This window comes from Mustela lutreola, chromosome 1, assembly GCF_030435805.1.
Source record: "Mustela lutreola isolate mMusLut2 chromosome 1, mMusLut2.pri, whole genome shotgun sequence".
Taxonomy (NCBI): domain Eukaryota; kingdom Metazoa; phylum Chordata; class Mammalia; order Carnivora; family Mustelidae; genus Mustela; species Mustela lutreola.
The window spans coordinates 204,849,591-204,863,469 of NC_081290.1; positions in this window are offsets into that span (position 1 = coordinate 204,849,591).

Here is a 13,879-nt window from a genome sequence, read left to right on the forward strand (position 1 = left end):
CACCCAGTCTATAGTATTTTGTGATATCAGTCTGAGCTAAGCCATATGGTGGCCACAAACTCTGGAAACATGGATATCTGTTTGCTTTATTTGGCTATGTAAGTGACCAATTACTATCACTTCCTTCACTTGGCAAACTAAGGAGAGGTCTCCCCAGATGTTTCCAACAGGATGGAGTGCTGCTCATGACAGAGGTAAGGGGAGGGTGGATGGTAACTTTCCAGACTAGATTGGATGAGTTATCTGGATGGAAAAGGGTGGATGCCCATCAGATCTAAAGCTCTTTGGTTATTTCTTTTGGGGTTCACTAAAGGCAGAGGTTTACTTTTGAGAATCAGAGGAAAAAATCCAAGGAAGTAATGCCTCAGACCTGCAAGTATTGGTGGAGACGTTGCATTAATGCACTGTTCCCACTGTAATTTTGAGCTGCACACTGCACTCTACATTGCTAATGAAAGATAATACAAAACACATGTAATGTCATTGAGTTGATCATGTGTTGTCATGCAATATAAGAAAACCATTTCTTACCTGTAATCACCTATGCTTCCAGAATGTATGGCCACTCTGCTGCTTAAGTTTTTGTTCCTTGAAACTTGAGCTTCTAAATTTCAAGTCCTGAGTCCAGACCAGAAGTGCAGCTCCATGTATGAAACAAAATTTTGATAGCAACAATGCATCTAAAAGGAATTTTGCCTTAATTTGCCTCTGGGGCTGCTCTAGCACCTCCTGATTTCCAGTCTTTGGGGAGTCAGTGTAGCCTATTTTTTATCTAGAAAAATAGTATTAGTTACTTATTTATCTTTGTCCTGATACTCTGTGGACACTGATTGCTTTAAAAATTTCAACCAGGAGGCAGAGCAAGGCAAGGGAAGACCCACAGGACCTATAGCCTATTTTTCCAGACTAAGAGAGGGCAATCCTGGGCAAGAATGAGCCCTTCCCGTGGCTGTCGTATGTTGGAGTTGTTCAGCCCTTGTTGTGTGGAGCCCCCACCCCTGCAGGCTCGTCTCTGCGTCTTTAAATGAAAACACATGGTCTCCTCAGTTTGAATGTCCTTAGAGCTCTAAGAAAAAGTATACCATGGCATGGTGTTCAGGGACGTTTCCAAGAGGTGGGGTTGGAGGGTCTTTAGAGAAGTCAGGTCTGCAGAAGAGTAGTCCAAGAGAATCGAGAACCAAGGCAGAAGGTGGATGAGAGGGAAAGCGATGCCTGGTCTGAGCAGTGGAGGCAGATGAATAGAGGACGTCTCAGGGAGGGTAGAAAGGAATAGACCCTGAGGCCCCCCATGGCTGGCTGGGAGAACCATGTGGAAGATGATTGAGTGTTTGGACAGGAGCACAACCAGGAAAGGGGGGCTCTCATGTGTGGCTGGTTTTGGAGTCCTGTGGCCCCTACCTCCCAGAGTGCTGTACCACTGAGGTGAGTCAGCAGGATCAGGCACCAGGGGAATGGGTATGAGTTTTAGGGTCATTTCTGAAAAACCTTGATTCCAACCCTAGACTCTTATTTACTGGTCTTCAAACCTCAGTGTCTTCGTCTGTAAAAGAGAGACTAGTAGCACCTTCTATACCAGAGTTTGGTGAGGACAAATAAGAGAAGATATACCCTGATGTCAGTGTATGGCATGTAACAGGCACTTGGGAAATGCTGCCTGTCTGTCCCTCCACCCTCTCCCCTCCCTGCCTTCCTCTCTCTTCTCCTCCCCTCTAGCTATGGTATCTTTTCTGACATACCGACCCTCCCCAGCCTCCCAGGTAAAGGTCAGACTTCACATCATATATCTGTATCTCTGCCTATTTTTCCTTTCTTTCTCATGGAAATCCTTCAAGGTTAGCTCCAGCAACAGTCCCAACTACTCCACTTGCTGGGGAGAAAATCTCCATAGCAACCAGTCTGGCCGCTCTGCCCTTCCTTCCTTCTTCCCCCAGGCTAGAAGCTCAGGCCTCTGGTATCCAGTCACCAGAGCTGTCCTTTGCTTCTAGGGAACAGGACAATTTCTCTGTTCAAAGCTTGCATGAGACCTGTAGGATCACCTACCTCAGAGTGGTTCAGCCAAATAAACCAAGTAACTTAGATTTCTCCACAACATGCTATTATGAGTATACTACCTTTGTGAACCGAGGAGGTTAAAATGAGGATGAACAACTAGCTCCATTCAGTAGCTGGGCAGAGGGGAAGTGATACCTTTTGTGTGGGGCTGTGCATGAGACCTGATTCTCTGCTTGAAGTGTTGTGCCTCCTCTAAGGAGTAAGGGGAAGATGCCACAGGACAAAGGGATGATGACCAACAAAAGAGACATCTCTTTATTCTGGGCCAAATTTAAGCCAGTTTTAAATAATGCAATTGGCTTTGGAGGCACTGGAATCCCCAGGGGGAATTCATAATGGATGAGCCCTGCCTCCTGATCTCTCCTCCTTTCCCAGGGCTGCAGAAGAGCAGGCTCTGCAGAGAGGGAGAGAGAGAGAGAGAGAGAGAGAGAGAGAGAGAGAAAGAGAGCGAGCCTGTTTTGTCCTGTCCTCATCCTCACACATGGGGCTGGAGGGAGGTGGGCTTGGGGAAGCACTCAGAGTCAGTGTCTAGAGGGGAGCAGAAGAGTAACAGGCTCCTCCATCAGGTTTGCTGGTGAGGCTTGGGCTGCTGCGTAGAAGCTGGCCCTGGGATTCTCCTCCCCTCCATCCCCAAATAATGAACCAGAACCCATAGGCCATCCTTGCCTCCTGCTTCTCTCTCACCCATGGCTGTGAAGCAGCAATTCTTACAGATTCTGCTGGTCTAACCTCAGGTTTACCCACTTGTTCCTGTCCCCACTGCCACTGCCTTGGTTTGGGTCTTCACTATTCCCCCAAGGACTGATCCCCCAGCTTCTAACAATCTCCTCTCCAAATCATCCCACCCCCCCACACTTCACCAGAATGACCAAGTGGAGACCCAGGCTGATCCTGCATGGTTCTGCTTGAAGTCTTTCTGTAGCCCCATCATTTGTTGGACCAGGTCCGTCTTCCTTGGCTGGTGCTTACCACCTTCTCCTTGCCCTCTGGGGAACAGGCAGTGCCCATTCACATCTCCTTGGTGCTGTGACTCCCTTCCTCCTGCCCCTCTGCTAGATCCTACTTACCTTCCAGAGCCTCCTCAAATTGTCCCCTCATAGATGCTTGGTGGCTGGCCTCTCCTGCCTCAGGGTCCCCTTGCAGATACTTATGATGGCTTTGTGTGAATCATCTGTTTGTATGCCCAACTTTCCCTCTGAACAGCAGCCCTTTACAGCTGGGGCTGTGACTTATCACTATTTCCCTAGAGCCAGTTCAGTGCTAACTCAGTGCCTGGCATTGAGAGGGCTTCATAGTCTGATGGAGAAATGAGTACACGAATGAACAAACCCTTAGTGAATGAACATATGGTTGAAGGAAAGGAGTCAGGAGAAAGGCGGGCAGGCAGGAACAAATGACAGACCAGGATGATGGTGTGCACATGGAAGAGAGTGTGTGCAGGGGTGAACTTGGGCTGCAGGACAGATGCAGCACAGTTAGCCCCAGGAAGTTCTGGGGATTACTCCAACCTGGATAATTAGACTTCTTTTCCCACCCCTCAACTCCTCTCAGCCTAATCCCAATAGGGCTGTGAACATAACCTCAGTTGGGTATAGGAAGGAGTCTATGCTGTCCTCATGCTTCTCAGGGCACCTACACCATTGGGCAGGGGCCGAAAGTCAGGGGCACCTGCTGGCATCTGTGTGGCAGGGCCGGGGAGACCATCCCCTGGGCATGGCTAGGCCACTGCTGGGGCTAACTGGTGACTAAAGAACAAGACAATGGGATGGTGATCTTCTGTGATGGTCTTTCTCTGGAACTCTGATCCAGCCTGCCCCTCATTGACACCTGGGGGTAGAGAAGGGGTTTGGTTCTTGATGCTCAGAGTTATAATGGGGAGCACAGGGTTTTACATGTCATCTAGCTTTACATCTAATTACCAAGACTCTGTGCTGCTTTGCTCATGGTGAAGTGCTCTCAGTCTTGTAGCATTCCAGAGATGCACAGGGCCAGAGGGGGAGGGTTGGTGGCCACAAGGAAGGGGCTGTACATGTCTGGGACAGCCTGAGGGTGTTCTGGGAGCACCTATTATAAGACCACAATGTACCAAGGCAGAATCCCTGGCTAGGGAGAGCTTGTGCCTCAATGTTCTGGGTTAGGGGCTGGGCTATGGCCACCATGTCCCTCTGTTTTGGCTATGAATCCTGGATCTGTGAGGCCTGATGCAAGGATCTGGGTCTTAGGTCACAGCTGGAGTGCTAGGGGTGCCCAGGGGCTGAGTCAGCTCCACTGACTGTCTCTAACCTCTTCTGGGCACAAGTATTTTTTTTTTTTTCAGTGTCCATAAGATGGAAACAAGGACCTGAGGGACCACGATGAGCCAAAGCCTTGTTCAGTGATGCTCTCTGAAAGGGTCACTGAACACATCACACCCACAGGACATAGAATGGCTTCTGATGCCAACATCATGGCAAGTGAGGACAAAAGCCAGCTTTTTCCCATATAGATCTGCAGAATTGTTGAATAGGTGATCATATGCACATATGGTTCAAAAATATAGATGAAGACATAAAAAGAATGGAAATCCCCAGCTGCCAGCAGCAAGGCATTCAAAACCAACACTACAGGAATGTGAGATAGCACTGCAGTGACCACATGTGTCCTTGTGCATACAGATGCATGTGCATATATGTATGTATGTTTGTGTGTACTTCCATGTGTATATGTATACATGTTCTCTTGCACATATGTGCACGTGTGTCTGTACCCCTGTACATGGTAGGTATATAATTGCATGTGAGTGCATGCATGTACCTGTGTGCACCCATGTGGAAGGCTCTGGGCTCTAATCACACAGGGATAGGAAAACAAGACTTGAGCCTACACAAGGCAGGACATCCTCAAAGGGTAACAATATCATTGAAGGGGGGAGTAGGAGGTCTTCTATAGGAGCATAAGAGAACAGATATGCCAGTGATTCAGATGGAAAAATGTCCTGTGTGTAATTGGTACCCCGAGTCTTTGTCATGTGTTGGTTTAGAGTTGGAATTGGCAGTCCCCATGTGGGCTGGGATTCCCAAGCTGAGCAATGAACATAAAATTGATCCCATGTCTGTGATGTCCCATGGTGCTGGGAAGAAGCTAACAAAAAACTTAGGTCATATAGGATTTCCACTGAGAAAAAAGTTTTTGCTGATTACAAATTAACAGTAAAAATGTCGAACATATTTCTATGCATTCTTTTATGAGCTATACACCTCAAGAAACAGGAAGCCTGGAACCCCAAGCACCAAAGGCAATGCAACACTAAATAAGAGTCTATACAAATTATTAGAGACTGAAGCCATAAAAACCATAAAGTTGGAACAAGACATGATAGAAGAACAAGAAGGCTTGAAAAATGAACTTCTCAAAATTAATATAGATTGTGTTAAAATTACAATCTGCTGGGCAAACCGAAGATCTGACTGAAAGTAGTGGAGAAAATGATGAGTGGAGGGGAAAACACATTAGAGAATATCAGCCTCAGTGCCACACCAGAGATGAGAGGTGACAAATATCACAGAAAAGTTAAGAAACATGGAAGGTAGAATTAGAAAGTCTCATACTCACCTAATAGCAGACAGTGAAGGGAATGGAGAGAGGTAGTACTCAGGGAGACCATGGTTGAGAGATTAACAGAACTGATGAAAGATATGAATGTTCAGATTCAGGAAATATAAACACAGCAATCAAAGAAATATTATACTATGGGCTGAGTCAACTTATTCATTTGGCAATTTTGAATTTCACCAAATGAATTTTGAATTCAGCACATCTCAGGTACTGAATATTCTGTGGGTGTGTGGTCATGAAACCTAGGTATAATGCTGAGAGAGGTTTTGTGACTTTCCAGGGGTCCCATGGCTCAGCTCACAGTCAGGTTCATCTGCCCCACCCTCTGTTCTGTTCACTCTGCCATCCCTTCTTTCCCAAAGAGTTGTGAAGGACAGATCCAGTCTTGCGGTAAGCATGCACTGTGCTCTCTGGTAACTGCTCCCAAGAGACATTCCCTCCCTTTTTCTGAGGGCCTCCCTGTTTCTAGCAGATACCTAGCTCTGAGCTAGGGACACAACCAGCCCAGAGCTTTTGGGGCCCCTTCCCTATGCTTCATGGGGTTCTGCCTGTTCCCGTCTGTCAGGGACTCTTCTAGCCTTCAAGACCCAGAATCTGGTACTGGTTTCCATAGATAGACTTTCCTGAAAATGCCTGCTTGTACCCTGAGCACTGAGCAGAGAAGGCTTTGTGCATGCAAGCCTATCCCACAAAACACTACACATCCAGTTAAATATATATTTCAGGTAACAACACACTTTTAAAATATCAGTACGTTCTTAGCATTACAAGGCATCCTTGAATTTTGTTTTTCTAATCTGCAGCCCTCTGTGCTTGGTCAAAAAGGGCACAGTTAGGACAGAATCTGGCAGGGTGGGTGGTCCAGCTCCCAGTACTGGGTCTGTGGACAGAGGTCCTGGGTTACCCAGTGTAGAAGGTTACATGTTGCCATTGAACCCTAATTGAGCAGGAACTTGGCACTGTGTTCCCTTTTTATTGGTCTCTTCTCATTCCTGGATGCTTCACTGTCCCCCTGCTACCCCACAAACTGCTCACTTCTTACCCAGAAAACTCACAGCATGAGAAGATGTGGAGTGCCAACCTGGGATCCTGACCTGAAGCTCTGAGACTTTGTGCCAGCCTCCTGTCTCTGAATGGCTCTTTTTTCTTTGTCTGTAGAAGCTTCTTTACAGTCCATGCTTCCTCACAGGGACGTAGGAGAAGCCCAAGGGACAGGCTCTCACTGCAAAATTTCTTCTTGCAAAGAGCAGAACTTCCATCTATCAATCCTGCTGACAGCTCTGAAGAGTGGTCATGGCTCCCACATCGGCCAGCTGCCCATTTTTCAAGAAGAGGAAGAGGGAACTTTGCCAGGGTAAGATAAGGGAATGTTTCCTTAAGTGGCCTTACTCGTCCGTTACCTGAATGGCAAGGACAGGAGAGCATCCATCGCTGGAAGCCAAGCACCTCTGGGCAGGGCAATGCTCTCTTCACGGAGCCCTAGGTAGCCCATGAAGTTCTCTGTAGCAGACAGGCCGATGTGGGGGAATGGGAGGAGCTAAAACATCAGATCCCAGAAGAGATGGGCAGAAAGAGAGAGAGGAGGCATCCAGTACGTGCCCCAGCATCTGGCCAGAGGTAGCAGTGGGACAGGGCCCTAGGGGCTCAGGTTAGGCAGGACACAGGCATGATTTGTATTTAATTGATTTTATGAACATTCACTGGGATTCACATACCAGACACTGTGGTGGCCACTATCACATGTGTCAACTCATTTAATCCTCATAAAAACTCTAAAAGAGATTTATTATTAGAATGACAACATAATTTATTGTCTAAAATGAGACTCTTTGGAAGTGACAGGAGGTGTGACTGATATGTTGGGATACCAGATGTCTACCACCGATGGTCCTATGCAAACTGAGTCATGAAGTCACCCATGGAAAACTGGGGCTCAGAGATCTAAGTACATTTTGCCTAAGTGTCAGCAGCAAATCCAGTGGTAAATTCCAGATCTCCAAAGGTGAGGTTTGAGGGGTTTTATTCCCTTTGACACCTGGTTCTACCGCCCCAGCAGATAGAATACAGAAACACCATGCTCCGCTCCCCCAGGGAGGGGCATAAGTAGGCAGCAACCTCCTAGCAGGCCAGCTCAGGTGCAGTGGTACCAGTTCCTAAGTGCCTGAGCCCTTTGCTCACCGGCAGGCTAGGCTTGCTTATGTTCTGGGTCAAACCTGACTCTGTGGCAGCATGCAGCCCCCTCCTTGCTATGGACTGCTGGGCCAGTCTTGTTGGATATTGGGGAAGTTCTGGAGCAGACCAGTCTCTCTGCAATGTCTTTCTTTTTCCAGCACATGGCCTCTCTTTTCTGCAGAATGTGGCTTCCTGAGCAAAAAGATTGGTTTCCTTTTGTTGGGACTCCCCTACCCTCCGCAACACATACTACATATATGTGTGCACATGTGCATACACACACACACACACACACACACACACACATACGCATTCTTGGGCTATTTTCTAACTGGCTTTATTATAGACAAAGTAATATTTTCCTAACTGGTTTTATTGCAACCAAATTAGAAGAGGGTGACACATTTTATTGTGCTCATTCCTTCATTCAACATCTATTTATTGAAAACTTGGTATTTCCTAGACATTGTTATAGGTTTTAAGGATATGGTAGTTTAGACAGATTTTTTAAAGCCCATAACCCCAAATCTGACATTTTACTGGGGGACACAGGCAATGAGCATATAACAAATAAAATAAATTTTAAAGATTTTATTTATTTATTAGACAGAGATCACAAATAGGCAGAGAGGCAGGCAGAGAGAGAGAGGTGGAAGCAGGCTCCCTGCTGAGCAGAGAGCCTGACTTGGGGCTCAATCCCAGGACCCTGAGATCATGACCTGAGCCGAAGGCAGAGGCTTAACCCACTGAACCACCCAGGTGCCCCCCAAATAAGTTTAAAATTATCAGGAATTTATAGCTGCTCTGAAGACACCTAAATCAGGGTGAAGGAGGATGCAGGTTCACACTTGATCTTAGCCCAAAGGGCGAGAAGTGAGAGGATGTGGGTTCAGAAGCGTTATATCCCTGAAGAGGGCAGACTAGCAGATGAGAGACCTGGGAGCCAGGGCACACAGGACTAATGGCTCAAGGACATATTAATGTTCAATGACATCCAAATCAACTGGTTTAGCACATGGATGTTCTGTTTGAGAATGGGTAATAGCACAAAAACACTTAAAGAAAAATGAATTTCATCAACAGTTGTGGGAGATTCCTGGGAGGAAAGGAGGAGCCCTGCATGGGGCTGTCAGAAAGGCCAGGGTCTCCAGGGAACCGATTTCTGGCATGAACCCCTCCACCTGGCCCACACAGTCCTGCATTCCCAGCATCCTTGCTCTGGCTGGCTTTCCCTTCATAGGCAGCCACACCTCCTCCCCTCCCTTTACCTCCTGACTTTATAATCTATATTCGCCATCTTCACTCTTGAGTCACTTATTCCTCAGATCCTTGCAATCTGGGAGTAATAAGAATGTCCTCTGAAGCAAACAACCTTTCCCTCTCCATGCTTTGGTTCTGGAAAAGACCTTGTGTAACAACAGTCAGGCAGTACCCATCTGTGAACTCTCCAGAGATGGCACTTGCCCATCTTCTGCCCCTGTCCCACTGGACAGGAGCCTTCCTAAAGAAGGACAGTGCTTTGAGGATAGCCTCTCCCCACAATACCCAGTGAACCAGCATGGGGACTCACTTCACAGGTTGCCATGAAGGTTGAATGAGACAGCACAATGCCTGGCACACAGTAAATGTTGCTTAAATATTAGCTGCCATTGTTATTTGTTATTATTAAGTACAGGGTAAGCACCTGATATTTTTGTGAATATTTTATAAAAGTTCTTCTGATTTCATCCTCACAAATACCTTAAAGTGTGCATATTTTGTTTTGTTCCATTTTTATAGATAAAAAAGCTGAGGCTCAGAGAAGCTGAGTGAATGTCATAGGTCACACAGCAGTTATGAGGAGGAATTGAAATCCCATGCCAGGTGTGTGTTGCCTGGTGTGTGCTCCTTCCTTTCTGGGCATGGTGGCCAATAGGAGGAGTGGAGAATGGAGAGCTTTCCACCTTCTCCATGGATAGAGAACCTGGTGTCTCCTTTCTCTCTTCTGTTGGTTGTTGGTTTCTCTTCCAGGAGCTGGGGAAGGGGTATTGCAGGAGGCAGCACTGTACCATGAGTTATGAAATTATGCCTTGCAGTTAGAGCATAGTTGGATGCAATGAAACAGAGTTTGTATTGGAATTTATTATGGTCTCAACATAAATTAATTATAACCCTTCTGCTTGAGGAAAGTTCATATATAATTAATGTTTGCTGGGTAGAAGGTGGAGGGAGCCAGGAAGTGTAAAGGAGCTGCCATCTTCAAGAGGGGCCCAGCAAAGGTGGGGTTAAAATGATTCTCTTTGTTGGGGTTCATATTGTCAGAGACCCTAACAGTCAGTCCTCATGTTATCTCTAGTAATGGTGCCACTGCCCAAGCCTTCCCAGGTGCTAGGCACATCATATACATCACCTAGTTCAATCTGCAAAATAATCTCATAATGTCTCATTGGCCCCAGTTTACAGACAAGGAAACTGAGGTTCATAGACTTGCTTAAGGCAACGGAGCCAGTGAGGTCTCCGCTGCAAAGCCAGTGTGACTACTTCACCTCCCACTTCTCAGCCTTGGACACTGGACACTGTGGCCCATACTTTGGCTCTTTTTGCTGAGTAATTCCGATTAAATCATTTAGTCAGTTTTCCAAGGCCCAGCTCTTCACTCTGGAAAGAAGATCTAAGAAGATCTGCCTACTCACAGTGAGCTGGAAGAACCCCAGCTGGGTATGCACTTTGCTCTCATTGCTCATTCACTGTGTGCCCATTGTGAAAAACCAGAGAGCCTGTCCCAGGAATGGGTTTCAGCTCTGGTGCTGGTGATGGGCTGTGCTGGCATTTAGGGAGTGCTGGCAGCTCAGAGTTGGGTGCATGTAGAGCTGGCTTCCCATTTTGACTGGGAAGGCCCCTCTGGTTGGGACCATCTGGGCCTGGGGAGCAGCCCAGAGCACTCCCTTAATGCTGAGTGACTGGGACATGTGATAATAACTGTGAGAACCAACACTTACCCAATGCCTTCCCTGTGCCAGGCACTGCATCAGAGTTTTACAAGCACAAGTTCTGATTCTCATGAGTAAGCAATGGGTGGGCATCCTCACCTCTGAGCATAGAGATGTTAAGCAGTTTGTTCCAGCCACAAAGCAGGCACATAATATAGCTGGGACCTGGGTGCAAACAGTCCCAGCCCAAAGACTTACGGAAGTTATATTGAACTCTGACACCATGATCCCATGGTTCACCCATCACGATTATGGGTCATGAAAGGTACTGTCATGACCTTGTGACCTGTACGGTGGAGCAATCTTTTCCTCCATCCTGACGCTATCTGCTCTAGAAGAAACATGCCTTTTCCTAGTTGTTCTCTACTGCATTGATAGCCCTTATGAGTACAGTTTTTCCTAAAAAAGAAGCAGGGAACTCCTGCCCCACATTACTGTCTTACTCTCTGGCCTGAATCATTGAGCTACTCTGAAGATGTCATCATCTGAGAAATGGGGGCAATGACATCAACCTCAGAACTGCCAAGGCCATTGTACAAGAAGCAGGCAATAGATGGCAACTGCTGTCATGGAAGGCAGCATGCGTATGGGCTGGGGAAGTTTTGAATGGTACCTGCGACAATGAGTAAAAGCTGCTTACAGAATGACAAGGAGAAGCCATCAGGTGTGCATGAGGATGTGGTGTGTGCACATGCATATGTGTGCATGTATATGTGAGTACATGTGTGAGGATGTGTGCACAGACTTGTGAGTGTGTCTATGTGTTTCTATGTGTATGCACACTTTTATGTATATACATGTATGGAAGGGAGCACTGCGGAGAGGCTGAAGTACTCAGGTGGGTAAGGAGGTGGAAAAAGGACACCAAGTCCATTTTGTATCTAGGAGAATAGACTGGGAGAGAAGTCTGAAGCCTGATTACAAGGGCCTGGGTGCCAAAAGTCCTTTCTCTGCCTCCCTCTCTCTACTAACTCTGCTGTGAGTTGAAGCAGAAGACCACACACCTCATTTGGTCCCAGCTGGAGGGAGGTTGGATTTAATTACATGAGGTTCAGCCACTGGAAAATGTATGGTACGTTCCTTTCCTTCCTCTCTCCCACCTCCCCTTGCCCACCCAGGGCCACTCTGATTTCCATGAGCACACCAGGGTCAGGCCTGCAGGCACAGAAGCAGCCGGCCACGGTGTGTGCAGCACCACATGCGAGGATGGGAGCTAAGCATATCCAGGTAACATCTGTTTGCCCTTTGCTCTGGAAACTGCAGCTCTATTAAGTTTTAGGAGGCTGAACACTGAGCTCAGGAATCAGAAATCTGACCTACTTTTACCTCAAAGCCTCCTCGTATATGCTTCTTGTCATCCCAGCTCCTGGGCCTTGTTTCATCTGCCTCATTGGCAGGTGACTTTGTCCTTGCTGACTGCAGGCTACATTTTCTTTCCAGCTGGGAGACCCTTCATTTCTCCCTCTTCCTAAACATGGCCTTTTCAGAGATGCAGAAACTCAGGCCTCAAAGATTTTTTGATAGCCTCCAAACACAATGTACAAATCTCTATGACTGCCCTGATTCTGTCCATCAACTTGTATTAAGTAAAGACACATAAGAGACATGGTGTCTTATCTTGAGTAAAGCAAAGTCTCATGGAAAAAAAAAAAATCAGTGGAAGCAACACTGGATTAACCACTCTTCAGCTCCCAACCTTGGGCCTTGCATGTGCTTGTCTGTTGACCTGAGCACAGTTCTTTCTGCTTAGCTTGCCTACTGACATCCTTGGTATAGACTCTGGGACACAGAGAGGCTTTCCTGTCCCCTTTTATTTCTCCACTTTCCTGTCCTCTGCCTCACTGCTCTCATGACCACTGCAATCTGAGTTTATTTTGTGTTTGCTTATTTATTTAGTACCTGTCTTCCTACTAGACTATAAGCTTCCTGAGGACAAGGACCTGGTTGGCTCTGTACTTGATAGCCAGGGCTAATTATCAGGTGAGGCACACAGTGGACAGCAGATAAGTGTTTATTGAATAAATGGATCAGTGAATGAATGAGAGTGATTGAAGGTATGTGGGCCACTGGTCTGCCTTCTCCTGTGTGGAAATGGGAAGGAAAGTACTCTCTGAGAATCTTCAGTTGGAACTGAGACATTGGCTTTTTCTTGCCTTCAGTCTCCAGCAGAAAAATCAGCTCTTCCTGATTCTTGAGCCTGCAGGTTTTCAGACTGCAATTACACCATCAGCTCTTTTCCTTCACAGGCTTTCAGACTTGAACTAGAACTATACCGATGGCTCTCCTGGGTCTCCAGCTTGTCGATTCTATTCTGTTAGCCTCCATAATCACATGAGCCAATTACTTATAATAAATGCCTGCAGAGATTAAATAGATAGATAAGTCTGTCTATCTATCTATCTATCTATCTACCAATCTCTCTATAATCTATCATTATCATCTATCTATTTATCTATCATTCATCTATCATTGTCTATCTATATCTATCTATCTATCCATCCTTGGGTTTCGCAATGACTTTTTTTTTTTTTTAAAGATTTTCTTTATTTATTTGACAGACAGAGGTCACAAGTAGGCAGAGAGGCAGGCAGAGAGAGAGGAAGGGAAGCAGACGCCCCGCTGATCAGAGAGCCAGATGTGGGGCTCGATCCCAGGACCCTGGGATCATGACCTGGGCCGAAGGCAGAGGCTTTAACCCACTGAGCCACCCAGGTGCCCCTCGCAATGACTTTTTAAGATAGAATACTAAAAGCAAGGTCCATAGAAGAACAAATCTACAAGCTGGACTTTCAAAATTAAAAAAACAAGCAAACAAAAAAATCTTCTGCACTGTGAAAAGTACAGTTAAGAGAATACAAAGACAAGCTACATACTAGGAGAAAATCTTTGCAAAACACATATCTGATAAAGGACTGCTATCCAAAAATATAAATGACTCTAAAAATTCAACAATAAGAAAATAAACAGCCTAATTAAAAAATAAAGCTTAATACTAGAACATATACCTCACCAATTATGATATGCAGATGGTAAATAAACATATGAAAAGATGGTCATTATCATATGTCATTAAGGAATTACAAGTTAAAACA